Source organism: Bos taurus, chromosome 28 (assembly GCF_002263795.3).
Source record: "Bos taurus isolate L1 Dominette 01449 registration number 42190680 breed Hereford chromosome 28, ARS-UCD2.0, whole genome shotgun sequence".
NCBI lineage: Eukaryota > Metazoa > Chordata > Mammalia > Artiodactyla > Bovidae > Bos > Bos taurus.
The window spans coordinates 21,837,972-21,854,098 of record NC_037355.1 but is presented as its reverse complement, the minus strand read 5'-3'; the positions used below and the strand labels follow the sequence as shown (position 1 = coordinate 21,854,098).

The 16,127-nt window shown below is 39.0% G+C and overlaps 1 protein-coding gene across 1 annotated transcript in view; it reads left to right on the top strand.

Annotated features, from left to right (window-relative positions):
• The window catches only part of LOC785503 (AP-2 complex subunit mu-like), a 198,896-nt gene that overhangs the window by 97,422 nt on the left and 85,347 nt on the right, over positions 1 to 16,127 (top strand).

Genomic DNA, 16,127 nt, shown 5'->3' with positions numbered 1-16,127 from the left:
TTGCATTCCAGTCACCTATAATGAAAAGGACCTCTTTTTCGAGTGTTATTGCTAGAAGGTCTTGTACTCTCCAGAGAATTGTTCAGCTTCTTCAGGTTACCTGTTGGGGCATAGATTTGGATTACTGTGATGCCTTGGAAATGAATAGAGATCATTCTGTCATTTTTGAGATTGCATCCAAGTACTGCATTTCAGACTCTTTTGTTGAGTATGAGGGCTACTTGCAGTCCAAGGGACTCAAGAGTCTTCTCCAACACCACCCTTTAAAAGCATCAGTTCTTCAGCACTCAGCTTTCTTTGCATTCCAGCTCTCACATTCATACAGACTACTGGAAAAACCATAGCTTTGACTATATGGACCTTTATTCAGAAAGTAATATCCCTGCATTTTAATACACTGTCTAGGTATGTCATAGCTTTTCTTCCAAGGAACATGCATCTTCTCATATCTTGGCAGCAGTCACTGTCTGTAGTGATTTTGTAGCCCAAGAAAGTAAAGTATGTCACTATTTCCATTGTTTCCCCATCTATTTGCCATGAAGTGATGGGCCCAGTTCCCATAATCTTAGTTTTATGAATGTTGACTTTTTTTTTTTCTAATTTTATTTTATTTTTAAACTTTACATAATTGTATTAGTTTTGCCAAATATCAAAATGAATCCGCCACAGGTATACATGTGTTCCCCATCCTGACCCCTCCTCCCTCCTCCCTCCCCATACCATCCCTCTGGGTCGTCCCAGTGCACTAGCCCCAAGCATCCAGTATCGTGCATCGAACCTGGACTGGCAACTCGTTTCTTACATGATATTTTACATGTTTCAATGCCATTCTCCCAATTCTTCCCACCCTCTCCCTCTGCCACAGAGTCCATAAGACTGTTCTATACATCAGTGTCTCTTTTGCTGTCTCGTACACCGGGTTAGTGTTACCATCTTTCTAAATTCCATATATATGCATTAGTATACTGTATTTATGTTTTTCCTTCTGGCTTACTTCACTCTGTATAATAGGCTCCAGTTTCATCCACCTCATTAGAACTGATTCAAATGTATTCTTTTTAATGGCTGAGTAATACTCCATTGTGTATATGTACCACAGCTTTCTTATCCATTCATCTGCTGATGGACACCTAGGTTGCTTCCATGTCCTGGCTATTATAAACAGTGCTGCGATGAACATTGGGGTACACGTGTCTCTTTCCCTTCTGGTTTCCTCAGTGTGTATGCCCAGCATTGGGATTTCTGGATCATAAGGCAGTTCTATTTCCAGTTTTTTAAGGAATCTCCACACTGTTCTCCATAGTGGCTGTACTAGTTTGCATTCCCACCAACAGTGTAAGAGGGTTCCCTTTCCTCCACACCCTCTCCAGCATTTATTATTTGTAGACTTTTGGATCGCAGCCATTCTGACTGGCGTGAAATGGTACCTCATAGTGGTCTTGATTTGCATTTCTCTGATAATGAGTGATGTTGAGCATCTTTTCATGTGTTTGTTAGCCATCTGTATGTCTTCTTTGGAGAAATGTCTATTTAGTTCTTTGGCCCATTTTTTGATTGGGTCATTTATTTTTCTGGGGTTGAGCTGTAGGAGTTGCTTGTATATTTTTGAGATTAGTTGTTTGTCAGATGCTTCATTTGCTATTATTTTCTCCCATTCTGAAGGCTGTCTTTTCACCTTGCTAATAGTTTCCTTTGATGTGCAGAAGCTTTTAAGGTTAATTAGGTCCCATTTGTTTATTTTTGCTTTTATTTCCAATATTCTGGGAGGTGGGTCATAGAGGATCCTGCTGTGATGTATGTCGGAGAGTGTTTTGCCTATGTTCTCCTCTAGGAGTTTTATAGTTTCTTGTCTTATGTTTAGATCTTTAATCCATTTTGAGTTTATTTTTGTGTATGGTGTTAGAAAGTGATCTAGTTTCATTCTTTTACAAGTGGTTGACCAGATTTCCCAGCACCACTTGTTAAAGAGATTGTCTTTAATCCATTGTATATTCTTGCCTCCTTTGTCAAAGATAAGGTGTCCATATGTGCGTGGATTTATTTCTGGGCTTTCCATTTTATTCCATTGATCAATATTTCTGTCTTTGTGCCAGTACCATACTGTCTTGATAACTGTGGCTTTGTAGTAGAGCCTGAAGTCAGGTAGGTTGATTCCTCCAGTTCCATTCTTCTTTCTCAAGATCGCTTTGGCTATTCGAGGTTTTTTGTATTTCCATACAAATTGTGAAATTATTTGTTCTAGCTCTGTGAAGAATACTGTTGGTAGCTTGATAGGGATTGCATTGAATCTATAAATTGCTTTGGGTAGTATACTCATTTTCACTATATTGATTCTTCCAATCCATGAACATGGTATATTTCTCCATCTATTAGTGTCCTCTTTGATTTCTTTCACCAGTGTTTTATAGTTTTCTATATATAGGTCTTTAGTTTCTTTAGGTAGATATATTCCTAAGTATTTTATTCTTTTCGTTGCAATGGTGAATGGAATTGTTTCCTTAATTTCTCTTTCTGTTTTCTCATTATTAGTGTATAGGAATGCAAGGGATTTCTGTGTGTTGATTTTATATCCTACAACTTTACTATAGTCACTGATTATTTCTAGTAATTTTCCGGTGGAACCTTTAGGGTTTTCTATGTAGAGGATCATGTCATCTGCAAATAGTGAGAGTTTTACTTCTTCTTTTCCAATTTGGATTCCTTTTATTTCTTTTTCTGCTCTGATTGCTGTGGCCAAAACTTCCAAAACTATGTTGAATAGTAATGGTGAAAGTGGGCACCCTTGTCTTGTTCCTGACTTTAGAGGAAATGCTTTCAATTTTTCACCATTAAGGATAATCTTTGCTGTGGGTTTGTCATATATAGCTTTTATTATGTTGAGGTATGTTCCTTCTATTCCTGCTTTCTGGAGAGTTTTTATCATAAATGGGTGTTGAATTTTGTCAAAGGCTTTCTCTGCATCTATTGAGATAATCATATGGTTTTTATTTTTCAATTTGTTAATGTGGTGTATTACACTGATTTATTTGCGGATATTGAAGAATCCTTGCATCCCTGGGATAAAGCCCACTTGGTCATGGTATATGATCTTTTTAATGTGTTGTTGGATTCTGATTGCTAGAATTTTGTTAAGGATTTTTGCATCTATGTTTATCAGTGATATTGGCCTGTAGTTTTCTTTTTTTGTGGGATCTTTGTCAGGTTTTGGTATTAGGGTGATGGTGGCCTCATAGAATGAGTTTGGAAGTTTACCTTCCTCTGCAATTTTCTGGAAGAGTTTGAGCAGGATAGGTGTTAGCTCTTCTCTAAATTTTTGGTAGAATTCAGCTGTGAAGCCGTCTGGACCGGGGCTTTTGTTTGCTGGAAGATTTTTGATTACAGTTTCAATTTCCGTGCTTGTGATGGGTCTGTTAAGATTTTCTATTTCTTCCTGGTCCAGTTTTGGAAAGTTGTACTTTTCTAAGAATTTGTCCGTTTCTTCCACGTTGTCCATTATTGGCATATAATTGTTGATAGTAGTCTCTTATAATCCTTTGTATTTCTGTGTTGTCTGTTGTGATCTCTCCATTTTCGTCTCTAATTTTGTTGATTTGATTTTTCTCCCTTTGTTTCTTGATGAGTCTGGCTAATGGTTTGTCAATTTTATTATCCTTTCAAAGAACCAGCTTTTGGTTTTGTTGATTTTTGCTATGGTCTCTTTTGTTTCTTTTGCATTTATTTCTGCTCTAATTTTTAAGATTTCTTTCCTTCTACTAACCCTGGGGTTCTTCATTTCTTCCTTTCTAGTTGCTTTAGGTGTAGAGTTAGGTTATTTATTTGACTTTTTTCTTGTTTCTTGAGGTGTGCCTGTATTGCTATGAACTTTCCCCTTAGGACTGCTTTTACCGTGTCCCACAGGTTTTGGGTTGTTGTGTTTTCATTTTCATTCATTTCTATGCAAATTTTGATTTCTTTTTTGATTTCTTCTGTGATTTGTTGGTTTTCAGCAGCGTGTTGTTCAGCCTCCATATGTTGGAATTTTTAATCGTTTTTCTCCTGCAATTGAGATCTAATCTTACTGCATTGTGGTCAGAAAAGATGCTTGGAATGATTTCTATTTTTTTGAATTTACCAAGGCTAGCTTTATGGCCCAGGATGTGATCTATCCTGGAGAAGGTTCCATGTGCTTTTGAGAAAAAGGTGAAATTCATTGTTTTGGGATGAAATGTCCTATAGATATCAATTAGGTCTAACTGGCCTATTGTTTTGTTTAAAGTTTGTGTTTCCTTGTTAATTTTCTGTTTAGTTGATCTATCCATAGGTGTGAGTGGGGTATTAAAGTCTCCCACTATTATTGTGTTATTGTTAATTTCTCCTTTCATACTTGTTAGCATTTGTCTTACGTCCTGTGGTGCTTCCGTGTTGGGTGCATATATATTTATAATTGTTATATCTTCTTCTTGGATTGATCCTTTGATCATTATGTAGTGACCTTCTTTGTCTCTTTTCACAGCCTTTGTGTTAAAGTCTATTTTATCTGATATGAGTATTGCTACTCCTGCTTTCTTTCGGTCCCTATTTGCATGGGAAATCTTTTTCCAGCCCTTTACTTTCAGTCTGTATGTGTCCCCTGTTTTGAGGTGGGTCTCTTGTAGACAATATATGTAGGGGTCTTGTTTTTGTATCCATTCAGCCAGTCTTTGTCTTTTGGTTGGGGCATTCAACCCATTTACGTTTAAGGTAATTACTGAGAAGTATGATCCCGTTGCCATTTACTTTATTGTTTTGGGTTCAAGTTTATATACCGTTTTTGTGTTTCCTGTCTAGAGAATATCCTTTAGTATTTGTTGGAGAGCTGGTTTGGTGGTGCAGAATTCTCTCAGCTTTTGCTTGTCTGAAAAGCTTTTGATTTCTCCTTCATACTTGAATGAAATCCTTGCTGGGTACAATAATCTGGGCTGTAGGTTGTTTTCTTTCATCATTTTAAGTATGTCTTGCCATTCCCTCCTGGCTTGAAGAGTTTCTATTGAAAGATCAGCTGTTATCCTTATGGGAATTCCCTTGTGTGTTATTTGTTGTTTTTCCCTTGCTGCTTTTAATATTTGTTCTTTGTGTTTGATCTTTGTTAATTTGATTAATATGTGTCTTGGGGTGTTTCTCCTTGGGTTTATCCTGTTTGGGACTCTCTGGGTTTCTTGGACTTGGGTGATTATTTCCTTCCCCATTTTAGGGAAGTTTTCCACTATTATCTCCTCAAGTATTTTCTCATGGTCTTTCTTTTTGTCTTCTTCTTCTGGAACCCCTATGATTCGAATGTTGTAGCGTTTAATATTGTCCTGGAGGTCTCTGAGATTGTTCTCATTTCTTTTAATTCGTTTTTCTTTTATCCTCTCTGATTCATTTATTTCTACCATTCTATCTTCTAATTCACTAATCCTATCTTCTGCCTCTGTTAATCTACTATTTGTTGCCTCCAGAGTGTTTTTAATTTCATTTATTGCATTATTCATTATGTATTGACTCTTTTTTATTTCTTCTAGGTCCTTGTTAAACCTTTCTTGCATCTTCTCAATCCTTGTCTCCAGGCTATTTATCTGTGATTCCATTTTAGTTTCAAGATTTTGGATCAATTTCACTATCATTATTCGGAATTCTTTATCAGGTAGATTCCCTATCTCTTCCTCTTTTGTTTGGTTTGGTGGGCATTTATCCTGTTCCTTTATCTGCTGAGTATTCCTCTGTCTCTTCATCTTGTTTAAATTGCTGAGTTTGGGGTGTCCTTTCTGTATTCTGGCAGTTTGTGGAGTTCTCTTTATTGTGGCGTTTCCTCACTGTGTGTGGGTTTGTACAGGTGGCTTGTCAAGGTTTCCTGGTTAGGGAAGCTTGTGTCGGTGTTCTGGTGGGTGGAGCTGTATTTCTTCTCTCTGGAGTGCAATGAAATGTCCAGTAATGAGTTATGAGATGTCTATAGTTTTGGGGTGACTTTGGGCAGCCTGTATCTTGAAGCTCAGGGCTGTGTTCCTTTGTTGCTGGAGAATTTGCTTGGTATGTCTTGCCCTGGAACTTATTGGCCCTTGTGTGGTGCTTGGTTTCAGTGTCGGTATGGAGGCATTTGATGAGCTCCTGTCAATTAATGTTCCTTGGAGTCAGGAGTTCCCTGGAGTCAGGGTTTGGACTTAAGTCTCCTGCTTCCGGTTATTGGTCTTATTTTTACAGTAGTTTCAAAACTTCTCCTTCTATACAGCACCATTGATAAAACATCTACATTAAAGATGAAAAGTTTCTCTATGGTGAGGGTCACTCAGAGAGGTTCACAGGGTTACATGGAGAAGAGAAGAGGGAGGAGGGAGTTAGAGGTGACCCAAATGAGATGAGGTGAATCAAGAGTGGAGAGAGTGGGCTAGCCAGTAGTCACTTCCTTATGTGCACTCCACAACTGGACCACTCAGAGATGTTCACGGAGTTATACAGAGAAGAGAAGAAGGAGGAAGGTGACAGAGGTGGCCAGAAGGATAAAAGGGGGGAATGAAAAGGAGGGAGACAGATCCAGCCAGTAATCAGTTCCCTAAGTGTTCTCCACCGTCTGGAACATACAGAAATTCACAGAGTTGGGTAGAGTAGAGAGGGGTTAGGGAGGAGACACAGGCGACCTGGTGGAGAAAAAGTAGAGTCCAAAGGGAGAGAGAGCAGTCAAGCCAGTAATCTCTCTCCCTAGTGAAAAATGGGTCCTGAAGATTGGGTCCTTAAAGGTACAAAATTGGTAACAAATACATAAAAGCAAAAATTAAAAATCTAGAGTAGAGTTTGGAATTTCAAAAATACGATGTTAAAGAAAAGAAGAAGGAAAAGAAAGAGAGAAAAAACGAACAAACAAAAACAAACAAGGTCGTGAAAATTATAAAGAAAGTACAGGTACAAAATTGATAACTAATACCAAAAAGCAAAAATTAAAAATCTAGAGTAGAGTTTGGAATTTCAGAAATATGATGTTAAAGAAAAGAAGAAGGAAAAGAAAGAGAAAAAACGAACAAACAAAAACAAACAAGGTCGTGAAAATTATAAAGAAAGTACAGGTACAAAATTGATAACTAATATCAGAAAGCAAAAATTAAAAATCTAGAGTCGAGTTTGGAATTTCAAAAATACAATGTTAAAAAAAAAAGAAGAAAAATAAAAAGAGAAAACAAACAAACAAATACAAACAATGTCACAAGAATTATAAAGAAAATACAGGTACAAAATTGATATCAAATACCAAAAAGCATAAATTAAAAATCTAGAGTAGAGTTTGGAATTTCAGATATACAATGTTATATAAAAGAAGAAGAGAAAGAAACAGAGAAGAAGAAAAGAAGAAAAGAAAAAAAAAGTCACAGAAATTATATAAAAAAAAACTATAGGTACAAAATTGATAACATATACCAGAAAGCGAAAATTAAAAATCTAGAGTAGAGTTTGGAATTTCAAAAATACAATGTTAAAGAAAAGAAGAAAAAAACAAAAACAAAAAAAAACAAACAAAAAAAAACAAGGTCAAAAAATTATAAAATATATATATATGAAGTTTGCTGAAGAAGAAAAAAATAGGGTCTTTTTTTTTTTGCAAAGTAATAGGTTATAAAAGTGAAAATTAAAGGAACAATAGAGGACTTAAAAATTTTCTTTTTTTAATTAAAAAAAAAGAAAGAATGATCGTAAAAATAATAAAAATATATCTAGGACTTTTTTTGTGGGTGTTGTGGGTTCAGTTCATTTTTGGCTAGTTCCTTGGTCAGACTTATATTTCTCAAGATCTATAGGCCCCTTCCTATGTAGTCCGTAGTAACCACAGGGTTTTGATCTATTGCCTGTAGCTTCCAAGGCGTTTCCCTCTGTTATATCTTCTTCTGTTTGCTAGTCTCTTCAGTATCTGGTTTCCACCCTGACACAAAGGGCACTGTGGAGGACACTTTTTTTTTTTTTTAGGCTTACTTGTTCAGTCGCGCTGTGGGGAGGGAGGGATGCTGCAAACAAATAACACTGGCGTGGGCTCGCAGTGCCTCAGCCACCCTGGGTCTGCCCCCGCTCACGGCGCGTGTAGCCTCCCTGTCCACACTGCTCGGACTCTAGGTTGTTCCGCCAGGAACAATCCGAGGCCGGTCCTGGGCTGCATGCACCTCCCAGGTCCAAGCCGCTCAGGTTCAGGCACTCGGGTAGTCCCCAGAGGCGCAGACTCAGTTGGGCCTGCGTTTTGTGCTCTTCCCAGGTCCAAGCAGCTCAGGTGATGAGGTGTTTGGTGAGCGCCAATGCTGTGACTTATCGCCTCCCCACCACTCGGTTATCTGGGTGTAAAACCGGCGCACCTTCTCAGGCAGATGTTGACCGTCCAGACCCCCAAGAAGTTTTAGTTAGCAAAGAAGCCTGCTTACAGTTTTATAGATAATGTCTCTCTGGGGCTGCGATTGCCCCCTTCCGGCTCTGGCTGCCTGTCACCGGAGGGGGAAGGTCTGCAGCCGGCTATCTCTGTTCAGTCCTTTGTTCCGTGCGCGGGCCTGGCGGTCTTAGGTTAGGGCTGGCTTTTCACGTGGTAGATATCCCACAGTCTGGTTTGCTAGCCCAAATTATTTCGCTCAGGTAGCGCTCAGGGTATTCAGGCCAGATTCTTACTCTCAGCGATGCAGCCCACGCCGCGCCTCCCTGCCCAGCCCCTGCTTGCTAATGGCGGATGCAGGCGTCTGCGCTGCTTCTCCGCTGGGGGAGTTACTGTAGGGCTCTCAATCTGCGAGTTTTAATTGTTTATTTATTTTTCTCCCTGTTATGTTGCCCTCTGTGCTTCCAAAGCTCCGCACAGATTCGGCAGTGAGAAGGTTTCCTGGTGTTTGGAAACTTCTCTCTTTTTAAGATTCCCTTCCCGGGACGGAACTCCATCCCTCCCTCTTTTGTCTCTTTTTTTTGCCTTTAATATTTTTTCCTACCTCCTTTCGAAGAGTTGGGTTGCTTTTCTGGGTGCCTGATGTCCTCTGCTGGCATTCAAAAGTTGTTTTGTGGAATTTACTCAATGTTTAAATGCTCTTTTGATGAATTTGTGGGGGAGAAAGTGTTCTCCCCGTCCTACTCCTCCGCCATCTTGGCTCCTCCTCCCCTGAATGTTGACTTTTAAGCCAGCTTTTCACTCTCCTCTTTCAGCTTCATCAAGTGGCTCTTTAGTTCTTCTTCACTTTCTGCCATAAGGGTGGTGTCATCTGTATATATGAGGTTGTTCCTATTTCTCCCAGCAATCTTGGTTCCAGCTTGCGATACTGTTCTTATACTATTCCAGCTTCTCAGACTGTTCATGGGGTTCTCAGGGCAAGAATGCTGAAGTGATTTCCTATTCCCTTCTCCAGGGGACCATATTTTGTAAGAACTCTCCACCATAACCCATCTGTCTTGGGTGGTCCTACATGCATCATGGAGCATATTTTCATTGAATTAAACAAGGCTGTGATCCATGTGATCAGTTTGGTTAGTTTTCTGGGATTGTGTGATTCCATTAATGAACTTAAAAAATGAAAAAAGTATCTTAAAGTTTTTTGATATATTGGTTTGAAACAGTTATCTCAATATTTTAGCACTTTATTTCCAAAAGTTATGCAAGAGTTTGGTAACCCTAATTAACCTATGCTATAATTTGCCATTTAATAATAGTGCTATGTATAATACAAGTTGAATATCAGATGGTGAAGTTTGCTTTAACCTGACACGGCAGCTGCTCATCATGTCACGTTTGTTTGTTTGTTTTCTATATAAGTTTGAATACCAACAAAAAGAATAATCATTTTTTTCTGCTCACAAAAAAGAACTTTTTATAATCCTTACAATTGTCATAGATGTTGTACAAAATTTTTCTCTGGTTTTGTAAGAAATTACCTCCAGTGTATTCCAGTTGATAATAGGTGAATTTAAATAGTTTGGAGTTTGTTGATATTGAGGATTACAGAGATCCAGTAACTTATCCACAGCTCCTAAGGAATTTCATTGTGCCAAGAGTAGGCTATCAGCTAGACAATGCCACAGTGTATCTAAAAATCAAGAGTTTGAAGTCATCTTTGATTCCTCCTTTGATAATGAGTCCTTAAACTGTCTAAAATAAAGGAGTTCTATCAGTAAAACAGCATTCTCTCACCCAGATCCTGTTCTTTTCCCCATTTTACAACTCACTGATATTTAAAGGAGAATTTATATTAATTTTAACATAAGAATACTAGAGATACTTAAGATACTAAAGATTTTCTTTAGTTCAGTTCAGTTGCTCAGTCGTGTCCAGCTCTTTGCAATTCCAGGAACTGCAGCACGCCAGGCCTCCCTGTCCATCACCAACTCCCGGAGTTTACCCAAACTCATTTCCATTGAGTCAGTGATGCCATCCAACCATCTCATCCTCTGTTGTCCCCTTCTTCTCCCTCCTTCAATCTTTCCCAGGGTCTTTTCCAATGAGTCAGTTCTTCACATAATGTGGCCAAAGTATTAGAATTTCAGCTTCAACATCAGTCCTTCCAATGAACACCCAGGACTGATCTCCTTTAGGATGGACTGGTTGCATCTCATTGCAGTCCGAGGGACTCTCAAGAGTCTTCTCCAACACCACAGTTCGAAAGTATCAATTCTTCAGCGCTCAGCTTTCTTTATAGTCCAACTTTCACATCCATACATGACCACTGGAAAAACCATAGCCTTGACTAGATGGACCTTTGTTAACAAAGTAATGTCTCTGCCTTTTAATACGCTGTCTAGGTTGGTCATAACTTTCCTTCCAAGGAGTAAGCGTCTTTTAATTTCATGGCTGCAATCACCATCTGCAGTGATTTTGGAGCCCAGAAAAATAAAATCACCCACTGTTTCCACTGTTTCCCCATCTATTTGCCATGAAGTGATGGGACCAGATGCCATGATCTTAGTTTTCTGAATGGTGAGCTTTAAGCCAACTTTTTCACTCTCCTATTTCATTTCTATCAAGAGGCTCTTTAGTTCCTCTTCACTTTCTGCCATAAGGGTGGTGTCATTGGTGTATCTGAGGCTATTGATATTTTTCCCGGCAATCATGATTCCAGCTTGTGCTTCATCCAGCCCAGAGTTTCTCATGATGTACTCTGCATATAAGTTAAATAAATTGGGTGACAATATGCAACCTTGACATACTTCCTTTCCCTTTTGGAACCAGTCTGTTGTTCCATGTCCAGTTCTAACTGTTGCTTCTTGACCTGCATACAGATTTCTCAAGAGGCAGGTCAGGTGGTCTAGCATTTCCTTCTCTTCTAGAATTTTCCAGTTTATTGTGATTCACACAGTCAAAGGCTTTAGCATAGTCAATAAAGCAGAACTAAAGGATGTCTTAAAAATATAGTACTTTTGACAGTTCTCAGGTCATAGAATTATTGATTTATACTCTGCAAATATATCCTAAGTATATTCACATGAATAATTAGAAATTGGGGCTTTGATATCATTTGGAAGCACACTATTTAGGTTGGATGGTTCTAGAATCAAACAGCCTCCACACAGTTCTTAGTTCCTGTACATTTCTTAGTTATTGCTTTTTACACTTTGGTAAATTATTTCTGTTCCCTTTGATTAAGTTCCCTCATCAATATAAAAGATAGGATCATGATAGCACATACCTCATAAGGTGCTCTGTACATTAAATTAGTATACCTAAAACTCTGTCATTTCATATTATAAGTTGTGGCTAATATTAATTTGTTCAAAAGTTAAGCAAAAACATAATTTTGTCATTCTGTGAGCTTCAATAATTCATTAATTTGAATTCAATTTATTCTTTGTAAGTTGAATATAGGGCTTTGGATATCATCTGAAGTTCAGGTTACAATTAAATTGCTGATTACAGAGGATCACTAAAGATATTTGTGCTATGTAAAGAAGTCTATTATCTGTTCTATTCTAGTTTTTCAATGTCAGCTGCAATCTCTCTAAAAAAGTTGAAGTCAGCCTTTATTTTAAAAGCACTTTAAACACTTCCGTGAAATAATTTGATGTATTGGTATTAATGTAATTCTCATGGTACAGAAGAATAAATGGGCTGTTAAGAATATTGAAAAAATTAGGGAACACTGAATTTAAAGCATCTTCTTCAACTTTTGTCAGACATTATAAATGTAACCATAATATGCAGTTTCCTACTAAAGTTCAACATACTTAAAAGGTCTTTCTTTTTTTTTCCTTTTATGATTTAGAAATGGTGGTTATAATATATTGAAAGAGTAAAACTTGCATTTTAATATATGAAAGCACTCCCAAATCATAACTGGGACAATTTTTCCTATAGGTCCAAATTACCTATTTGTTTAAAGACTGAAAAAAATTGGCATACAGAACTAGTCTAGAAGTGTCAGTAAATGTTAGAATAGATTTTGGAAGTCTTTCAAAGTATATACTTAACAAGTATATATTAGGTTACTTTGGGAGAATATAATACATTAGATCTTTATCTCTTGGTAATAGCCACCACTTATTAAATATATTCTATAAGAGATACTAAATATGTTGCATTTTATTAATAATATCTCAAGGACCAGTTCTGAGTTATCTTATAATTAGCATCAGCACCATTGACACTGTCTAAATTCTCCTCAGCTTCAAGAATTAATAGGAACCAAGTTTTATAGAATTCACTTACATGTGTGTTTCTGACCTAGTGTCTGGAGTGATAAATCCCATCTGAAGTGAGAAATCCTAAAAAGCAAAAAAGACAGACTGTTATTTTTCAGAGACCCCATGTCTGAGGTCAGGGGCGACGGCCGGGAGGAGATACCCCATGCCCCAAGCCCGAAGCCAGGGGTGACGGGCAGGAGGAGCTACCCCTAAGCCCAAGGCCAAGGGCGGTGGTGGGGAGGAGCAACTGCACGACTGAGGCCAGGGGTGGTGGCCGGCAGGACCAACCCCAAGTCCAAGGAGCAGTGGCTGCACGGGTGCAGGAGGGCCTAGAATAGCTATCCCACATTGAAGGTCAGGAAGAGTGGTGGTGAGGAGATACCCCTCATCCAAGGTAAGGAGCAATGGCTGTGCTTTGCTGGAGCAGCCGTGAAGAGCTACTCCACACCCAAGGTAAGAAAAACCCAAGTAAGACGGTATGTGTTGCAAGAGGGCATCAGAGGGCAAACACACTGAAACCATACTCACAGAAAACTAGTCAATCTAATCACACGAGGACCACAGCCTTGTCTAACTCAATGAAACTAAGCCATGCCCGTGGGGCAACCCAAGACGGGCGGGTCATGTTGGAGAGATTTGACAGAATGTGGTACACTGGAGAAAGACATGGCAAACCACTTCAGTATTCTTGCCTTGAGAACCCCATGAACAGTATGAAAAGGCAAAATGATAGGATACTGAAAGAGAAACTCCCCAGTTCAGTAGGTGCCCAATATGCTACATGCGATCAGTGGAAAAATAACTCCAGAAAGAATGAAAGGATGGAGCCAAAGCAAAAAGAATACCCAGCTGTGGATGTGACTGGTGATAGAAGCAAGGTCTGATGCTGTAAAGAGCAATATTGCATAGGAACCTGGAATGTCAGGTCCATGAATCAAGGCAAATTGGAAGTGGTCAAACAAGAGACGGCAAGAGTGAATGTTGACATTCTAGGAATCAGCGAACTCAAATGGACTGGAATGGTGAATTTAACTCATATGACCATTATATCTACTACTGCAGGCAGGAATCCCTCAGAAGAAATGGAGTAGCCATCATGGTCAACAAAAGAGCCCTAAATGCAATACCTGGATGCAATCTCAAAAATGACAGAATGATCTCTGTTCATTTCCAAGGCAAACCATTCAATATCACAGTAATCCAAGTCTATGCCCCAACCAGTAACGCTGAAGAAGCTGAAGTTGAATGGTTCTATGAAGACCTACAAAACCTTTTAGAAATAACACCCCAAAAGGATGTCCTTTTCATTATAGGGGACTGGAATGCAAAGGTAGGGAGTCAAGAAACACCTGGAGTAACAGGCAAATTTGGCCTTGGACTATGGAATGAAGCAGGGCAAAGACTAATAGAGTTTTGCCAAGAAAATGCACTGGTCATAACAAACACCCTCTTCCAACAACACAGGAAAAGACTCTATACATGGACATCACCAGATGGTCAACACCCAAATCAGATTGATTATATTCTTTGCAGCCAAAGATGGAGAAGCTCTATACAGTCAGCAAAAACACGACCAGGAGCTGATTGTGGCTCAGACCATGAACTCCTTATTGCCAAATTCAGACTGAAATTGAAGAAAGTGGGAAAATCACTAGACCATTCAGGTATGACCTAAATCAAATCCCTTATGATTATACAGTGGAAGTGAGAAATAGATTTAAGGGCCTAGATCTGATAGATAGAGTGCCTGATGACTTATGGAATGGTTTGTGACATTGCACAGGAGACAGGGGTCAAGACCATTCCCATAGAAAAGAAATGCAAAAAAGCAAAATGGCTGTCTGGGGAGGCCTTACAAATAGTTGTGAAAAGAAGAGAAGCAAAAAGCAAAGGAGAAAAGGAAAGATATAAACATCTGAATGTAGAGTTCCAAAGAATAGCAAGAAGAGATAAGAAAGCCTTCTTCAGTGATCAATGCAAAGAAATAGAGGAAAACAACAGAATGGGAAAGACTAGAGATCTCTTCAAGAAAATCAGAGATTCCAAAGGAACATTTCATGCAAAGATGAGCTCAATAAAGGACAGAAATGGTATGGATCTAACAGAAGCAGAAGATATTAAGAAGAGATGGCAAGAAGAACTGTACAAAAAAGATCTTCACGACCCACATAATCACGATGGTGTGATCACTGACCTAGAGCGAGATATCCTGGAATGTGAAGTCAAGTGGGCCTTAGAAAGCATCGCTACGAACAAAGCTAGTGGAGGTGATGGAATTCCAGTTGAACTATTCCAAATCCTGAAAGATGATGCTGTGAAAGTGCTACACTCAATAGGCCAGCAAATTTGGAAAACTCAGCAGTGGCCACAGGACTGGAAAAGGTCAGTTTTCAGTCCAATCCCAAAGAAAGGCAATGCCAAAGAATGCTCAAACTACCGCACAATTGCACCCATCTCACACGCTAGTAAAGTAATGCTCAACATTCTCCAAGCCAGGCTTCAGCAATATGTGAACCGTGAACTTCCTGATGTTCAAGCTGGTTTTAGAAAAGGCAGAGGAACCAGGGATCAAATTGCCAACATCTGCTGGTCATAGAAAAAGCAAGAGAGTTCCAGAAAAACATCTATTTCTGCTTTATTGACTATGCCAAAGCCTTTGGCTGTGTGGATCACAACAAACTGTGGAAAATTCTTCAAGAGATGGGAATACCAGACCACCTGATCTGCCTCTTGAAAAATTTGTATGCAGGTCAGGAAGCAACTGTTAGAACTGGACATGGAACAACAGACTGGTTCCAAATAGGAAATGGAGTTCGTCAAGGCTGTATATTGTCACCCTGTTTATTTAACTTATATGCAGAGTACATCATGAGAAGTGCTGGACTGGAAGAAACACAAACTGGAATCAAAATTGCTGGGAGAAATATCAGTAAATTCAGATATGCAGATGACACCACCCTTATGGCAGAAAGTGAAGAGGAACTCAAAGGCCTCTTGATGAAAGTGAAAGAGGAGAGTGAAAAAGTTGGCTTAAAGCTCAAGATTCAGAAAACGAAGATCACAGCATCCGGTCCCACCACTTCATGGGAAATAGATGGGGAAACAGTGTCAGATTTATTTTTCTGGGCTCCATAATCACTACAGCTGGTGACTGCAGCCATGAAATTAAAAAATGCTTACTCCTTGGAAGGAAAGTTATGATCAACCTAGATAGAATATTCAAAAGCAGAGATGTTACTTTGCTAACAAAGGCCCGGCTAGTCAAGGCTATGGTTTTTCCTGTGGTCATGTATGGATGTGAGAATTGGACTGTGAAGAAAACTGAGCGCTGAAGAATTGATGCTTTTGAACTGTGGTGTTGGAGAAGACTCTTGAGAGTCCCTTGGACTGCAAGGAGATCCAACCAGTTCATTCTGAAGGAGATCAGCCCTGGCATTTCTTTGGAGGGAATGATGCTAAAGCTGAAACTCCAGTACTTTGGCCACCTCATGCAAAGAGTTGACTCATTGGAAAAGACTCTG